General features: G+C 47.7%; 1 pseudogene; it reads right to left on the reverse strand.

Annotated features, from left to right (window-relative positions):
* Positions 1-263: 263 nt before the first annotated feature.
* Positions 264-1,664, reverse strand: LOC119321319 (annotated as a pseudogene).
* Between the last annotated feature and the right edge of the window lie 16,461 nt (positions 1,665-18,125).

Here is an 18,125-nt window from a genome sequence, read left to right on the forward strand (position 1 = left end):
CGACGAATGCTTTTCTTCTTTGCAGCTTTGTGTCTCATGTCGGTGGCCAAGTTGGCCGGTGGTGCCCATGTCACGTGGGTTGAGTTGTATCGGTTTTAGCTCGGTTTTCCGTTAATTAACCGTGCAATTCTCTTCTTCTTAATCAATGAAAATGGCAAATTTTTTGCCCCGTTTCAAAAAAAAAAAAAAACTAACTGAGCACATGCAACACACATCTGCTGTGCTCGACACAGAACAAGGATAAGACGAACATGACAAAAGTGCTAGTAACAGAGAATAGCAGCAGGCTTGAGACTCACACTCTTAAGTAAATTAACGGCTGACGCTTGTGGGTTGATCATCAAGAAGCAGCTGCTTGAAATTGTTGGGTGCGGCGAATCCGTCCTCCAGCGGCGCGTCATAGATGGCTTTGGCGCCCTTGTTGGAGGTGGCCTGTGTGCAGTGCACCGCGTCCCAGAAGAGATGGTCATCGTGGTTGGGGCAGGTGGTGACATCGGGCACGCACGAGGTCTCCATGCCGAACATCCCGCTGCCGCAGCACGCGCTCTTCACATCGTCGAACCCGGCGGCCTCCGGGTGCGCCGTGTAGCTGGTCACCAGCTTGTAGGAGCTCCCCACGGAGTACCTCATCCCGGGCAGCGACGCGGCGAGCTCCGCCATCTCGATGCTCAACTTTTTGTTGAAGCCCCTTGCGAGGTCGCTTGCGGGGAATAAGCAGCCGTCAAGACCGAAACTCCGGAAGAATATCGCCCGCATCATCGGCACGCAGCCGACAGGCGGCACGTCGATGAGACCGAAACGCCGCGCCCCGAGCCCATACAGCGTCTGGACATACTTGGTGTAGTTGGACAGAAGGTCCCGGTGGAAGGACTCGAACTCAATGATTGGCCGTCCCTTCAAGACGAACTCAAACATATCGTTGCCGCCGTCGCTAACGAGGAAGAGCGACCTGGACAGCAGCGCATCGATCTCGGTGCTATTGCCGCCGCTTTCCTCTGTCATGTTTGCCTTGGTGTCCGCGAAGTACTCTACCTGCTTGCTCAACGGGAGGGAGGCATTCCCCTGTCGATGCAAACAAGAAGCAGGATTAGGACAAGTAACTCAGACTATGGTGAAGTAATGCAAACAAGTTTTTGTTAGAAAAAAGATAGATGAATACAGTGTCAGCATTAGGCGCAATTAAAGAAGCGGCAGTACTGACAGTGATGTCGAGAATGCCGGATCCACCGGAAGCGTAGTTGACTCCACCCAAGCCTTTCAGGATCTCAACGCTCGTCTCCGGCGTCAGCGACAGGTAAGCCGGCGGGCTCATATTGAAACCCAACAGCTTCGCTGCATTTCAGTTTGCATATCTGTTAGTTTCATGGGTAGAATGACATGATAAAAAGTGCCTGCGCGTAGTACGTACAGATGGAGTCGGCCATGTTGTATCCGTTGCTGAACCTGGGTTCGATGCCCAGCGGGAGGTCGACGCCGTAGGGAAACGACGGCGTAAAGTTCCCCAGGAACTTGTTGTTGCCCACGTCCATGGTCTAGTCGCCGAACACGTACACCGCCGGCACCAGGGGCACCTCTTCCGCGGCCGCCGGCGAGATCACCAGGCCGCCGACGGTGCAGATAATAAACACTGCAACCAGTATCATCAGAGCCTTGCCGGTGACCATCATGGCGCCTGCAGCTATATCTTTTTCTTTCCGAACTGCCTGCAGCCTGCCTATAGCTGGAATGCGTGCTTGGAATGGTAGCGGGGCAATCTACCGGTGAGTTGGAGCAAAAGCCCAGGCCCTCCTGCCTATTTATACACTACAGAATATACTACTGCAACAGCACTCAGGCACGTGATAAAACCCGGCCGGCTAGATATGTTGGTCACTTGTCAACCCGGCAATCCGACCCATGGGTTTGTGCGCCCATGGGCACCCGACCCTAATGGGTAGGGTATGGGTTGTCGACTTCGTCCATGGGTTTTACCCATGGGTAACCCGATTAGTCATGGGTAGGGTATAGGTTTAAGTTTGTACCCGTGGGTTACCCGATGGGTCACCCGATTAATATAAATAATTAATAAATTATTTGTTTCCTGTTATATTTTTCTTTTTAATCTAAATACACTGCAGTAGTCACACAAAACAGAGCAAGGCACAATCATTACTATGGCCCATTTTCACCTTCAGCAAGTGGCCCATGCACAGAGCGCTGCACATATGCATTCAGCCCATAAAAGATGAAGCCTGTGTAGCGTACACATGTCCAGCAAATAAAAGAGAAGCTGAACCTTTAGTCCCACCTAACCTGTTCGAGCGCATGGGAGGGGAAGCCCCGTCTATAAAATGGAGACCGCTGGTTCATGTCACTAGGAATGAACGCCGCATGCACAATACAACGTCTATGTCCTCTATAAAAAATAAAATTATTTAATTTTGTCAGACCCGGTGACCCACGGGTAGGGTCGTGGGTTTAGGATAGACCCGACAGAGTGATCGGGCATGGGTCTGCTAGAGGTTGACTTGGCCAAACCCGACCCGATTGTCAGGTTGAGTCACTTGCAAGGACTTGGTTACCCTTTTTTTGGCGGGCTAAAAGGATTGTGCTCAACTAGTTATCTAAACGCTCTTATATTTCTTTACGGAGGGAGATTACATGATTTCGGTAGATACTCTTGCTGAATGAAATTTCTGGTTTTGTTTGAATTTGAGTAGTTATACCTGTACAAATGTGTTGTCTTCAATACATTTCTCAAAGTAGATTGTGGTGTAATGGTTTAGGATAGTTACTCTGCCCTTGTTCAAGAGCTGAACCGAGTAAAAGCTCGCCTACCAATGAGATACTGCATTAATTGTTTTTGAAATAATTCTTTATTACTCAAATTTAAGTGTTACAGTCTCATCCAACAATTTCCACGACACCATCTAGGCTAGAGCTAAGTCGGACAGTTGTTCGGCCATGCAACCTATCAAAGTTTGTCATGAAGTTACTAGCAATATTTTCCGCTACGATGAATATGAGTAATGCAAGAATCACTTTCGCCCATACTGAACTTGATCTCTCTGATGATGAAAGCACATTACACATGTGTTAACATTCATTTTATACCATATCGGAGTTTAAATTCGAACTTAGTTCAGAAATTGACCGGTAGTTTATGCGTACCCCGGGATCTCAATATTTGATCCCTCCCCCCAAAAAGCCAATTCGTAGCCAAATCCTTGGTCACCAGCAGTGTCTTGGCTTCCCATGACAAGTTCCACTTCTAACGGCCTGCCACCACTTTACAAATACTCGTTTCTTTTTGCTACAAAAAAAGGAAAATTTGAGTGATGTATATAGTCAAAATCTGAGTGGTATATATGGAAATAACTCAAAAGGTTAGATGCACCACTTGTTGATTTTTCCTTTTTTGCAAAATAATTCTTGTATTATTCAATCAAGGGATACAATCAAACCTGACAGCGTCTGAAACGACCTCCGGTCCATACCCAAGTCATAAAGCAGGTCAGCCTTGAGTTCTACCGAAGTTTGCCAATACATGCATGGCTAGAAGAGTTCCCACTGCGGCGAATGTGAGTAATACAAGAACTACGTTTGGACATGCTATCTCTAATCTCTCTAATAGGAAAAGCATACTTTGGTTTGTTTGTATCTCCGCTTCTCACCATGTTGAGTGCCTCCAAACTGTCAGTTTCAATATCGATTGGGGGATTGCTCCACTGCAATGCTAGCTTTTTGATTTTCCTTACAGCCGCAAGTACAAAAATGAATTGATCGTTAGTTATCCTGGCATGCCTTAGGCGCAACCTCATACCAGATGCAACAGTACACTACGTGCTACCTAACCATATCACTGACTGTAATGTAATCGTCTCAATTTGTTTGGGTACTAGTCCAACCATATTTAAGCCGGTTTGTCTTAACTCGACCATGACCACTTGGATAAACTGTACTATAAGTACCACTCAACGTGAATAGCATTTTTTTCGATAAAGTGCGATTTTATTATCTCAAATGTAGCATCAAGCGGATACAAAATATTATGAGTAACACCCGGCCTCTGCATAATTAGGATGCACACAGCCAAACACCAAAGTCTGACAATAGAAAAAGTAAGAAAACCGACAAAACGGCAACAATAGAGTCCTATGGACCGACATTTGCCTATGTCGAACTCGGCGGTGGATCGATCCGAAGGTTATGCTGCCACCCATGTTGGGAAAAAACCTCCATAGCCGCCTGCTCCAACCGCGTACACACCGCCTTGAACAGCGGTTGGTGTCGTGGAATTGTCACGTCAGATGTCCTCGTGAAAGGACTTAGTTGTGGAGCCATCGCAACTAGGAAGCTTGAAGGGGTTAAATTGGGACAAAGGACACGAGAGAGTTTATACTAGTTCGGCCCCTTACGGTGAAGGTAAGGCCTACGTCTAGTTGGGTTGGTATTGCTGTTTCGATGACCAGGGAGCGAGACACGCTATGCCTGGTTCTCGATGAGTTGTTTCTTACCCTAAGCCGTCAGCGGGTCGTCCCCTTATATACACAGGTGGACGCCCTGCGGCTTATAAAGTCCCGGCCGGCTTATAAACAATGTCCGGCTCGGTGACTAGTTAAGTCTACCTTATGATACAAGTAATATTATTATAGCGGTTTACTACAACGGGCCTTAAGTCGCCTGTGGGCCTTAAGCTCTCTATGAACCGCCATCTTCATGCTTTGGTCTTGGGCTTCTCTTTGGTGAATCCCCTTCGCATAACCCGACCCCTCCTGGGCGGCTTACACGAATAGTTATATCCCCAACATTAGGCCCCAGATTGATTTGAACCTGTTCATGTTAATCTGAAAATACCTTACGAACTGTCCCGCAGTCTTTTGTCTTCCGCGAAGAAATTTAACCCGCCATGACATCATCATCTGGATCCGGGTTAAATCATCGTGACGTCATTTTCAATAAAACTTAATTTTTACTCCGTCATATCTTCAATGGATCTTTGTCTTTACTGACCATCCCGAGAATCGAGGCGCCAGAGCCGCTGGATAATAAATGTTATCTCCTCGTTTATCGCGCCCTCTCGGTCAATCTTCTCTTATAAATAGGGCGACCTAGGTCTTGCCCCCAGTCGTCTTCTTCCTCTTGCCTCCTCCCGAGCTCTGCCGCCTCCACCGTCGAACCCCTCGTCTTCACCGACTCAGGTCGCTGCATCAACCTGACTCTGACCAGAGATCGACGGCGCTCCTCCGCAGCTCGTCCGCATCCGTGAGTTCCTCTCGTTCCCCTTCTCAGATCTGCATTAGGACTTTGTCGAGTTCGTCGGCGCTCATCACTGCCTGACGCAAACCCTCGCAAGTTCTTACCTCCAATGCCCTGCTTAGATCGTGAAAACTGTGCAGAACTGCTGCGGTAATTGTTTGCATTGATCTTGCACAGAAATAAATCTCATTTCCCTTGTTTAGAAACCCTCTTCGAATGTATGAACTTCTCTGCCCTTTTTTAGGTCTAGAAAATTTCTCTTTCAGAGCAATACTTTGATCCAGAATAATAGCTGTCGTCTGTGAAACTTGTTTCTATCACCCGGCAAACTTCTTCTTCTTCTCATGATCTTAAGAATTCTAGAATTGCTCCTAACACAGCTAGCAGCTTAAATATTATTGCACAATCACCCTTATGTCATTAGGCCCCTTTCTTTAAGCCGCCACTTTAAATAATTTTAGATATTTCTCCCGGGTTAAAGTTGAACCGGAGCTCGCTTATTTTGTCGTAGGCCACTGCCGTCATGGCTCCTAAAGCGGCCAAAGCTCCTGTGACTTGCAATTGGGTTCCATCCACAGTGACCAAAAGCAAACTTGTCGAGTTCGTGAAGTCCGGCCATCTGCCTAAGAGGGAGGTCATGTCTTATCGTGTCCCTAACCCGTCTGAGGAAATACCTCAACCCAAAGATGGGGAGGTAGTAGTTTTCACGGATCACATGAACCGGGGATTTGCCCCTCCCGGCTCAAAATTCTTCAGGGAAGTTCTGAATTTCTTTGACCTTAGACCTCAAGACATTGGACCCAATTCCGTGTCAAACCTCTGCAATTTTCAAGTCTTCTGCGAGGTGTACCTGGGAGAGGAGCCAAGTCTACTTTTTTTCAGAGAACTCTTCTATTTGAACCGGCAAAATGAATGTGCCAACGGGCCTAGTCTTGAACTCGGCGGCATCTCAATCCAGCGGCGGAGAGACTGTCTTTTTCCTTATGTTGAACTACCAAGTCACCCGAAAGACTGGAACCAGACGTGGTTCTACTGTCAAGATACATCACCGGCTGATGAGAAGCCTCTGCCCGACTTTCGCGCCCTGCGCCTCGAATCCAATCATCCGCTGGAAGATAAGTTATCCACTGTTGAGCGCCTGCCTCTCAACCCCACCATCAGGAAGATCAAAGCTCTTCTAGGGAACGGGTTAAATGACATCAATCTGGTTCGAGTCTGGGTCACCTGGCGGATACTACCATTAAGCTGTCGCTCCGGCTTAATGTGCACCTACACAGACGAAAAGGATGACCCAATGCATCAAAGTCCTGATGACTTACCAGATGATGTGATAGATGCTACAGTCCAATCTCTGTTGAAGGAGGGCACTGTGACCAGTAATGCCTTCGGCTTACTTCCCTTCTACAAGAAGAACCCGGCCCATGTGGTAAGTTATCAATCTTGAAAAATACTCTTTAACATGTTATGCCTTCTTGTATTTATGATTCCTTATCTTTTTCCACAGGTCGATGACAATTTCTGGAAGGTCAAGTATGACCATGAGGCCGCCAAGCAAGCCAGGGCAGCCAAGAAAACTGAAAGAAAAACTGCCAAGACGGGAACCTCAAAGAAGAAGAAACCCGGCGCTTCTGACTTGCTCAAATTGGATGATACTTCTTCGGATATGAAGAGGTAATTCTTTAATTTTCTTAACTCCCCTGTTGCTATTTTACTGACATTCTATCCTTTCAGGAGGATACTGGGAACAGTCAAGCAGTTGAAGAAGAGGTAACTATAATCTCTTCCGACTCAGAGCCTTTGCCAACACAAAAAATCCGAAGGGTGACCCAAAAAGTAAGATTTTCACATCCTCTAGCTTACCAAGATCCTCAATTTCTTTTGAAGCAACAACAACTTGAGAACCGCAGGCAAACTCGGGCCACTCAAGACGCCGAACTCTCCTCCGGCTTACCTGATGTAACCAGGAAGCGTCGAACCGAGGTTACCTCCGATTTACATTCTGCTTTTCCTTTGGCGGGTCTAATTCGCCAACCTCTCAATTCATCTGACTCCAATTATCAGGGTGCTTCTCTGTCTTCCGACGAGTCGATGCAATCAAACATGTCGGTTTTTAAAACAGCTCCCGGGTAATGCAACCTTTCTTACTTTAAGTTTTTCCATACTTATACGTTGATACTCATCCTTCCACTTTGATTGACAGCCTGCAAGTGAAGCCCAGCAAGAGGGAAAAGAAGAATAAGTCGTCCCAAGACCCGGTGGTCCCTGAACCGGCAATTGACTCATCCGTTCCTGACGGCTCCACTCATCAGCCACCGCCTGAACCGGCTCTTGATATTCCGGTGTCAACCTCTGACCCGCCTGCAGAAGACGTTGTCCACAATTCTGATAACCCGGAAATTCCTAGCCCGGTTAAGACGACTGATCCGGAAGTTGAGTTTCTGAAAAGCCAATATGTTGCACCGGGCCAGCCTACTATTCTTGCTCAATGCACTGCCAAGGAGGAGTTTGCTCAACATCGGAAAGCCAAATAGGACATCACTGATTATACTCACCTAAGCATTGGTGATATAGTCTCGGGCTATCTGAACCAAGTGCACAATAGCCGTGACCTGGAAATTGACATGGTGAAGCAAATACAGCATAAATCTGAGGTATAACTTTAGCTTTTTCCTGAACCTTACTTACTATACCAGCCCCCAAGTCTATTTCTTATGAATGAATATGCTATAGACTTAGAATTCTACTTACTGTTAGTTTGTCCGGCTTAAAGTGAATACTTTTAACCCGGCGATAGCATGATTCGTTGAATTGACACATTAGTCCCCAAGTGTCAAGTATCTTTACTTGTGAAATGCTTGAGACTTAATATGTATGACTCAGTAAATAAGTTAAAAAATTCTTTGAGCATACATTAGCCCCCAAGTGCCAAATATCTTTACTTGTAAAGTACTTGGGACTTGAATGTTACCTTATCATGATCCTTACCATAACCTCATGCCAATACAGGCCACCATAAGTCAATTTGAATCAGAGATTGCTGACCTGAAGAGCCAGCTGAAGCTTCAAGAGCTTGAAACTCAAAAGGCAAACTCCAAGTTTGAATTCAGCATCTCTGAACAAGAGAAATTGAAGAAAAATTTTGAGTCGGAGAAAAAAGCATGGGTTAATGAGAGGGCTTCATTAGTGACTCGGGCCGAGACGGCAGAAGCATCTCTTGCAGAGGCAACAACCGAACTGTCCGACTTAAAGCGGCAGATATCACAAATGGTCTCAGCCATCTTCGGTAAGTCACTCTAAAAAAACCCTTTAAACATTGTAATCTTCCAAGATTTATTGTGATGATTATCTCCGGCTTATTGTTATGCTTGTGACCATACAGGCCCCAGGAGTACCAACCTCAAGCAAAACATGTTGGTCAAGCTCAAGGCGGTTTGCATCCTTGTGGAGCAGCTGTACTCCGGGTCACAACGTTCCTTGGCCGTTGTAGCTTTATCAACTCCACATCCCCGCCTTCTGCAAGACGTATTGAAGAGCCTCGCTTTTCTTCCTCAGCGGATCCAAGATTTAAGGCGGGCGTTCTCAAGAGCCGGAGCCGTAGCCGCATTGAGTCGGGCTAAAGCATGGCTCCCAGAACTAGACCCGGCCGACCTTGCCCTTGGATACCCAAGTCTGAAGGAGGACGACACTGCCTTTGACGACCATGACTTCAATGCCTGTGTCAAAGCTATACGTCCCGTGGCGACCCTTATTGGAAACGACACGGATCTTAGCAAGTATGCACCAGCTTATGACAGTGAAAACCGGAGAATCCCAAACGCTCCATATGATCAAATCAGCCTGATCCCTCCAATTCGTAAGCATACTTTTGCCCCGGAAGTGGACCAAGCCGGTTTAATAGATGATGAAGCTGAGTTTGAAGCTTTGAGCGGCATTGACTGGACCTCATCAACTTTCCAGGACAAAACAGCCGATGGAGAAGCGGAGAAGGATAACCCGGAGACTTCAAGTCCGCTGAAGGAGTGAATCGCCAGGTGTCTTGCAAAAAACAATGCTCCACTTATTCAGACTCAGGGAGTCTTGTAACAGGATAAGAAAAACCTCTCAATGTTTGTCATGCCTTCGTGCATGTTTAACGATTTCATAAGCCGCCATTAGCCTATATCCCCAGCTTATGTTGACCGTTTTGTCTCCTTGAAGTTAAAATTTCCTTGCCTTACTCTGCACGCAAAACAAACAAACTCCCTTGGGCGGTTTACTGCGCTAGGGGTTTATAAAGTATTTGATAACCCGGAACGTAGCACAAAAATGTCATATACAGGCTGATTTAGGATTACTTGTAATCGTAATATCATACCTGTGAATCCTTTGGTAACCTTCCCAGTTCATATGTACCTGGCACTTGTAGGACTTGGGGTAGTCAATACTGAACCGGAAGAACCAAGACTCATCTCCTCAAGAAGGTTCAAATATAGTTGAAGCAATGTTCACAGGCTCCTGATTCGAATACGATCAGAGAACCGTCCCAAAGGGGTTAAGCTAAGATTCGGATACGATCATATAGCCCCCAGTGGCTTTGGCGATGCCGATCAAGTGGGTATCGACAGCTATGTTCTCTTTGGTTCGAATACGACCTATGTTTGAACAAGAAGCTCCCAAGTGACCATGAAAGTTGTTTAATGACGCTGATTCGAATACGATCCACGTCAGACCCAAAGGGGTTAAGCTGTGATTCAAATATGATCAAGAAGCCCCCAAGTAGGTTTGGCAGTATTGCCGATCAAGTGGGTATCGACAGCTATGTTCTCTTTGGTTCGAATACGACCTATGTTTGAACAGGAAGCCCCCAAGTGACCACAGCTAGATTCAGATATGATCATAAGCCAGACCAAAGGGAAAGCCGGATTCAAATATGATCCGGTCCCTGTTGGCAGTGTCCATCACCTGATAAAGAAGACATAAACACAATCTTTATGGAAAAAGGACAGAGGTCCTGCTTTATTACTTTATATAATATGTACATCATCAAACGTATATACATCTTAAGAGCCGAAGGCTTTTAAGTATAGTAGGACCGTAGATGAGCAATATTCCATGGCCGGCGAGTCTCCTCCTCCGATTTACGTGAGTCTTTGTGCTCTCGAACATCAATGAGGTAGTATGACCTGTTGTTTAGATTCTTGCTGACCACAAAGGGTCCTTCCCAAGGCGGAGATAGCTTGTGCATGTCAGATTGATCCTGGATGAGCCGGAGCACCAAGTCGCCTTCCTGAAAAGCTCTGCTCCTAACCCGGCGGCTGTGATAGCGGCGCAGGTCTTGCTGGTAAATCGTCGAGCGGGCTATTGCCAAGTCTCGCTCCTCATCCAATAGGTCAAGTGCCTCCTATCGAGCCTTTTCGTTATCTGCCTCAACGTAAGCCGCCATATGGGGCGAGTCATGTCGTATGTCACTTGGCAGAACTGCCTCTGCTCCATAGACCATGAAGAAAGGTGTATATCCCGTAGATCTGTTAGGCGTAGTGTTGATGCTCCATAACACGGAGGGTAACTCCTCTACCCAACAACCCGGAGTCCGCTGTAAGGGGACTAAAAGCCGGGGCTTGATGCCTCTCAGGATCTCTTGATTGGCTCTTTCTGCTTGACCATTAGATTGGGGATGAGCAACAGCTGAAACATCAAGCCGGATATGTTCTCTTTGATAGAACTCTTCCATGGCACCCTTAGAGAGATTAGTGCCATTGTCAGTTATGATGCTATGTGGGAAGCCAAAACGAAAAATCACCTTTTTATGAACTGAACCGCCGTGGCTGCATCACACTTACTGACCTGCTCTGCCTCAACCCACTTGGTAAACTTGTCCACTGCCACCAGCAGATGTGTCTTTTTATCCTTAGACCTTTTGAAAGGTCCAACCATGTCAAGCCCCCAGACCGCAAACGGCCAAGTGATTGGGATCATCCTCAATTCTTGAGCCGGCACATGAGCTCGTCGTGAGAACTTTTGACAACCATCACATTTGCTGATCAAATCCTCCACATCAGCATGAGCCATCAGCCAATAGAAACCATGACGGAAAGCTTTGGCTACGAGAGATTTTGACCCGGCATGATGGCCACAATCCCCTTCATGGATCTCACGGAGTATTTCTTGGCCTTCTGTAGGCGACACACAACATTGAAACGCCCCAGTGACACTTAGATGGTGTAACTCGCTGTTAACAATCGTTATGGACTTGGAACGCCTGATAATTTGTCTTGCCAAGGTCTCATCCTCAGGTAACTCACCCCGGGTCATGTAAGCCAAATAAGGCACTGTCCAATCCGGGATGACATGAAGAGCCACCACCAGTTGTGCCTCCGGGTCTGGCACCGCTAGTTCTTCCTCGGTAGGCACCTTGACAGAAGGGTTATGCAAAACATCAAGAAAGGTGTTAGGTGGCACCGACTTACGTTGAGATCCGAGCCGGCTTAAAGCATCAGCCGCCTCATTCCTCCTTCGATCAATGTGCTCCACTTGATAACCCTTGAAATGTCCAGCCACAACATCTACTTCACGTCGATAAGCCGCCATGAGAGGATCCTTGGAATCCCACTTGCCTGACACCTGCTGAGCGACGAGATCTGAGTCGCCCAGGCACCTTACCTGGCTTAAGTTCATCTCCTTGGACATCCGAAGATCATGAAGTAAGGCCTCGTACTCAGCTGCATTATTAGTACATGGTAACATAAGCTGGAGGACATAACGAAATTTGTCACCTCGAGGGGAAGTTAAGACCACTCCAGCCCCCGAGCCTTCTAGCTGCCTAGACCTGTCAAAGTGGATAGTCCAATATGTGTTTTCTGGCTTCTCCTCAGGTGCCTGCAACTCTGTCCAATCATTGATAAAGTCCACCAAGGCCTGAGACTTAATAGCAGTCCGAGGCATGTACTTCAAACCATGAGGCCCAAGCTCAATAGCCCACTTGGCGACTCGTCCTGTTGCCTCCCTATTCTGGATGATGTCTCCCAAAGGGGTAGAACTTACCACAGATATAGGATGACTTTGAAAGTACTGCTTTAACTTCCGGTTGGCCATAAACACTCCGTAAACAAGTTTCTACCAATGTGGATATCTTTGCTTAGACTCAATGAGTACCTCACTGACATAATAAACCGGCCGCTGAACCAGATACTCCTTGCCAGCCTCCTTACGCTCCACCACAATGGCCACGCTGACGGCTCGTGAATTGGCAGCCACATATAACAACAAAGGCTCTTTTATCAATTGGAGCCGCGAGAACCGGCGGTTCAGACAATTGTCTTTTCAAGTCCTCAAAAGCAGCATCAGCGGCATCGCTCCAGACAAAAGTGTCTGCCTTCTTCATCATTTGATACAGCGGTAGGGCCTTCTCACCTAACCGGCTTATGAACCGGCTTAAAGCAGCGACGCGACCCGCCAATCGCTGAACATCATTGATGCACGCCAGTTTAGCCAGAGAGGTAATTGCCTTAATCTTCTCTGGGTTAGCTTCAATGCCTCTGTTTGATACCAGAAAACCCAAAAGCTTGCCTGCAGGTACACCAAATACACACTTGGCTGGGTTAAGCATCATCTTGTAAACCCGGAGATTATCAAAGGTCTCTTTTAAATCAGATATCAAGGTTTCCTTTTCTCTGGACTTCACCACAATGTCATCCACATAAGCATGAACATTACGCCCAATTTGATCGTGCAAACAGTTCTGCACAAACCGTTGATAAGTCGCCTGGGCACTTTTGAGTCCAAATGGCATAGATACATAGCAGAAGGCTCCAAATGGAGCGATGAAAGTCGTCTTCTCCTGGTCCTTAATTACCATTTTGATCTGATGATAACCAGAGTAAGCATCCAAAAAACTCAAACGTTCACAACCCGCCGTAGCATCAATAATCTGATCAATACGGGGGAGGGCAAAGGGATCAGCCGGACAAGCTTTGTTTAAATCCGTGTAATTCACACACATCCGCCAAGTGTCGTTCTTCTTGAGGACAATCACCGGGTTAGCCAACCACTCTGGGTGAAAAACTTCCACAATAAACCCGGCCGCCAAGAGCCGGGCCACCTCTTCCCCAATAGCCTTCCGTCTCTCCTCGTTGAACCGTCGGAGAAACTGCCTGACCGGCTTATACTTTGGATCAATATTGAGAGTGTGCTCAGCGAGTTCCCTCGGTACACCTGGCATGTCAGAAGGTTTCCATGCAAAGATGTCCCGGTTCGCACGGATGAACTCGATGAGCGCGCTTTCCTATTTAGGATCCAAATTGGCACCAATACTGAACTGTTTAGAGGCATCTCCTGGGGTAAAGTCAACAAGCTTTGTCTCAGCGGCCGATTTAAACTTCAACGCCGGGTCATGCTTAGTAGTTGGTTTCTTGAGGGAGGTCATATCCGTCGGGTCAACATTGTCTTGATAAAATTTGAGCTCTTCGGCCGCACAGGCCAACTCAGCGTAAGCCGCGTCGCCTTCTTCACATTCCAGGGCCACCTTCCGACTTCCATGCATAGTGATGGTGCCCTAGTGACCTGGCATCTTGAGCTGCAAATAAACATAACACGGCCGGGCCATGAACTTGGCGTAAGCCGCCCGCCCAAACAGAGCATGATATGGGCTCCTGATTTTGACCACCTCAAACGTTAACTTCTCAGCCCTGGAATCATGTTCGTCTCCGAAGGCCACCTCCAGCTCAATCTTACCAACTGGGTAAGCCGATTTACCCGGAACCACCCCATGGAAAACAGTGTTGGATGTTCTCAAATTCTTCTCAGTCAACCCCATGAGCTGAAAGGTCTCGTAGTAGAGGATATTGATACTGCTACCGCCGTCCATGAGTACCTTAGTGAACTTATATCCACCAACCTGGGGTGCCACCACCAAGGCTAACTGACTCGGATTATCGACCCGCAGAGGGTGATCCTCTTTGCTCCATATAATTGGCTGCTCTGACCACCTCAAATAACGAGGAATTGCCGGCTCAACAGAATTTACGTCCCTCTTATGAACCTTTTGGTCATGTTTGCACAAGATAGTGGTAAACACGTGATACTGTCCACCACTCAACTGCTTTGGATGGCTTTGGTAGCCCGACTACTGCTGCTGCTGCCCTCCTTGACCAGACTGCTGCTGATTATTACCACCTGGGTTCCCCTGAAAGCCGGAATTTGAGCCACCGCCCAGGCCATGAAAGCCGCCAGCCCCTGAGCCGCCGCCAGATCCGTGACTGCCATAGAAGGTGTTGGAATTTTTAAATGCCTTCATGATTGCACAATCCTTCCATAGGTGTGTGGCGGGGTGCTCCCGGGTGCTGTGTTTTGGGCAGGGCTCATTGAGTAGCTGCTCAAGAGATGGGCCTGACCCGCCTGACCGAGGCGGCTTACCCTTATATCTCTTGTTGTTACCTCGCGCGTTGGCATTGGCCACAAACTCCGGGTTACCGTCCGCCTTACGCTTATTGCCGCCTTGATTCCCCGGGTTATGCTGCTGACCCTTTCCATTGCTGTTTCTTTTTCCCTTCCCTGTCTTCTCATCGTCAGACGCGGGATCCTTGGTACTATCAGAATCGGCATATTTGACTAAAGCCGGCATCAGCGTACCCATATCCGTGAGGTCACGTTTAAGGTGCCCCAGTTTCTGTCTCAGTGGCTCAAAGCGACAATTTTTCTCCAGCATAAGGACTGTAGAGTCGACATCCATCTTGTCGGAGGAATGAATGATCTCCTTGACCCGGCGTACCCAATGGGTGGTGGATTCACCTTCCTCTTGCTTGCAATCCGTCAGGTCCACAATCGACATAGATGGCTTACAGGTGTCCTTAAAGTTCTGGATGAACCGGGCTTTTAACTTGCCCCATGAACCAATGGAATTGGGTGGCAGGCCCTTTAACCAAGACCGGGCCGTTCCAACTAGCATCATGGTGAAATATTTAGCCATCGCTGCGTCACTAACTTCCAACAGCTCCATGGCCATCTCATAATTCTCAATCCACGCTCCGGGCTGCAAGTCGGTCGTGTAATTCGGCACCTTTCGAGGTCCCTTGAAGTCTTTTTGCAACCGCACATTACGCAAAACCGGAACCAGACAAGGAATACCACCGGTTCTAGTGGCTACTCCCGCCTCAACGGAAGCTGTGGGATACTATGGAAAATCTTGATGTGCCATCTGTTGAGCCGCCGCCTGAGCCGCCTGCTCATTCTCCTGATGTATTCGATCTTGCATCGGATTATGGCCACCGGGCTGGTTACGGTGTTGGGCGTTGCTTGACAAAGCTTCCGACTCCATGTGTCTGCTGTAACTCGGGCTCCGGTTCTGGCGAGGTGGTGCTAACCAGGGCATGGGAGTTGAATGAATCCTGTCCCGGTTGTAAGAATAGGTCTCCCGCTGAGCTAAGGCCGTCTGGAGGAGTTCTCTGACTCTCTGGGTTTCCACGGCCGCCGGGTCATCACCGTCCATAGGAAGAGCCACCAAACGCGATGACGCTGCGATTAAGTTCTCCATGGGGTTGGAAAAGTGACCCGGTGGAACCGGCACATAACGCGGCGATGGCATGCTCACGTGAGGTGGTGCCATCTCCTGAGGATGAGTCGGCCCTCCTGTTCCGGCTGTCATAAACTGATTGGCCTCTGGCGGGTTACTTGGGCCGGCTCCGGGTGTAGCAAAAAGAACCCGAGGGTCATAATACGGAGGTAAACGGGACTGAGTCTTCTGATGCCTCCTCCTCATTACCTCATTTGATGCATTTAAGCTCATCGTGAGCTGGTAAGCTTCTGACTGCAAGCGCTGTGCCCGGGCGTCGAGAGCCGCCCGCTTTGTAGCTAGTCTAGTATCCTCAGCTGCCAAGGCCTCCTTGGCCTGAGCTATCTCCTCACGCACCTGTGCTACCGCTGCGTCATGCTCATCTTTATCTGCAGGAATAACCATGGCAGTTAATGTTGGGGAACGTAGTAATTTCAAAAAAATTCCTACGCACACGCAAGATCATGGTGATGCATAGCAACGAGAGGGGAGAGTGTAATCTACATACCCTAGTAGACCGAAAGCGGAAGCGTTAGAACAACGCGGTTGATGTAGTCGTACGTCTTCACGGCCCGACCGATCAAGCACCGAAACTACGGCACCTCCGAGTTCTAGCACACGTTCAGCTCGATAACGTCCCTCGAACTCCGATCCAGCCGAGTGTCGAGGGAGAGTTCCGTCAGCACGACGGCGTGGTGACGATCTTGATGTTCTACTGTCGCAGGGCTTCGCCTAAGCACCGCTACAATATTATTGAGGAGGACTATGGTGGAGGGGGGCACCGCACACGGCTAATAGATCTCAAGGATCAATTGTTGTTGTGTCTTTGAGGTGCCCCCCTGCCCCCATATATATAGGAGCAAGGGGGGAGGTGGCCGGCCTATGGAGGAGGCGCGCCAAGGGGGGAGTCCTACTCCCACCGGGAGTAGGACTCCTCCTTTCCTTGTTGGAGAAGAAAAGATGAGGAGATTGAGAAGGAAAAGGGGGCTGCCCCCCTTGTCCAATTCGGACCAGAGGGGGGGGCGCAAGCCTCCTTCCTTTTGGCCTCTCTCCTCTATTCCCGTATGGCCCATTAAGGCCCATATACTCCCCGGCGAATTCCCATAACTCTCCGGTACTCCGAAAAATACCCGAATCACTCGGAACCTTTCCGAACTCCGAATATAGTCGTCCAATATATCGATCTTTACGTCTCGACCATTTCGAGACTCCTCGTCATGTCCCCGGTCTCATCCGAGACTCTGAACTCCTTCGGTACATCAAAACTCATAAACTCATAATATAACTGTCATCGAAACCTTAAGCGTGCGGACCCTACGGGTTCGAGAACAATGTAGACATGACCTAGAACTATTCTCGGTCAATAACCAATAGCGGAACCTGGATGCTCATATTGTCTCCCACATATTCTACGAAGATCTTTATCGGTCAAACCGCATAACAACATACGTTGTTCCCTTTGTCATCGGTATGTTACTTGCCCGAGATTCGATCGTCGGTATCCAATACCTAGTTCAATCTCGTTACTGGAAAGTCTCTTTACTCGTTACGTAATGCATCATTCCGTAACTAACTCATTAGCTACATTGCTTGCAAGGCTTATAGTGATGTGCATTACCGAGAGGGCCCAAAGATACCTCTCCGACAATCGGAGTGACAAAACCTAATCTTGAAATACGCCAACCCAACATGTACCTTTGGAGACACCTATAGTACTCCTTTATAATCACCCAGTTACGTTGTGATATTTGGTAGCACCCAAAGTGTTCCTCCGGTAAACGGGAGTTGCATAATCTCATAGTTACAGGAACATGTATAAGTCATGAAGAAAGCAATAGCAACATACTAAACGATCAAGTGCTAGGCTAACAGAATGGGTCAAGTCAATCACATCATTCTCCTAATGATGTGATCCCGTTAATCAAATGACAACTCATGTCTATGGCTAGGAAACTTAACCATCTTTGATTCAACGAGCTAGTCAAGTAGAGGCATACTAGTGACTATATGTTTGTCTATGTATTCACACATGTATCATGTTTCCGGTTAATACAATTCTAGCATGAATAATGAACATTTATCATGAAATAAGGAAATAAATAATAACTTTATTATTGCCTCTAGGGCATATTTCCTTCAGTCTCCCACTTGCACTAGAGTCAATAATCTAGTTCACATCGCCATGTGATTTAACACCAATATTCACATCTGCATGTGATTAATACCCATAGTTCACATCATCATGTGATCAACACCCAAAGGGTTTACTAGAGTCAATAATCTAGTTCACATCGCTATGTGATTAACACCCAAAAGAGTACTAAGGTATGATCATGTTTTGCTCGTGAGAGAAGCTTAGTCA

The sequence above is a fragment of the Triticum dicoccoides genome, chromosome 6B, assembly GCF_002162155.2.
Source record: "Triticum dicoccoides isolate Atlit2015 ecotype Zavitan chromosome 6B, WEW_v2.0, whole genome shotgun sequence".
In the NCBI taxonomy this organism is placed as follows: Eukaryota; Viridiplantae; Streptophyta; class Magnoliopsida; order Poales; family Poaceae; genus Triticum; species Triticum dicoccoides.